This window comes from Limulus polyphemus, unplaced genomic scaffold (genome assembly GCF_000517525.1).
Source record: "Limulus polyphemus unplaced genomic scaffold, Limulus_polyphemus-2.1.2 Scaffold663, whole genome shotgun sequence".
In the NCBI taxonomy this organism is placed as follows: domain Eukaryota; kingdom Metazoa; phylum Arthropoda; class Merostomata; order Xiphosura; family Limulidae; genus Limulus; species Limulus polyphemus.
In genome coordinates this window covers 451,037-451,805 of record NW_013666273.1, presented here as the reverse complement: position 1 = coordinate 451,805, position 769 = coordinate 451,037, and the positions used below count along the sequence as shown (strand labels likewise).

At 40.6% G+C, this 769-nt stretch overlaps 1 protein-coding gene across 1 annotated transcript in view; it reads right to left on the bottom strand.

Moving 5' to 3' along the window:
- LOC106459807 (S-phase kinase-associated protein 2-like) overlaps positions 1–769 on the bottom strand; it is a 27,725-nt gene that overhangs the window by 2,716 nt on the left and 24,240 nt on the right. The gene's annotated exons all lie outside the window — the stretch shown is intronic.

Here is a 769-nt window from a genome sequence, read left to right as displayed (position 1 = left end):
CTTTCTTTGCCATGCTAATATACACTAAAAAAGAAGGCATCACACTCGAGCTGGCGAGCAAATTCATGATCCTTAGAGAAACTGCAGCGTGCATGCTCCCAGCGTCAAGTGACTTCCGCTGTCGTAACACTGCCCCTTCCTTAGTATTGTTCGTCCCGAACAATAGCCACTTACATTTAATCAATAGATAATTAACAATAACTTAATTAAATGTACAGAATTTACAAACACAAAATTAAAATACAACAAAGTCTCTTAATTTTACAGAATGTATCTTCTTCTGTACTGGTCTCCATCTCATTGGCTTCTGCTTCACGTGGGGTTCATTTGCTCCATCAGGAAATGTCCCATTCTCGGAAGGAGTCACATCAGTGGTAGTAACTTCATTAACGGCTTCACTGTTTTCCTTCTCAAAACCAGGTAGAGTTTCTTCTTCAACAGTGGCTTTTTCAGGTGACACTTCTTCAGCAGCATCATCATTTGTTCCATTGTTAATTTCGTTCCAACTGAAATGTCTTGGAACGAGATAACAGCAAAGCTTGTTGGCATGCACCACCTTTGGCTAACCTCGCCGGCCACATTTTATTCGGAAAGTCACGTCTGAGAGATGATCCACTATGTCATATGGAGAAGACAACTTATGAGACTTCCCTTTGGTCTTCCTGGGATTATACAACCACACCTTGTCTCCTGGTACAAATCTGACTTCAGTAGATTTCTTATCATAACATAGCTTCATGGAATCAGCAGACGTTTTCAAGTTCGAATA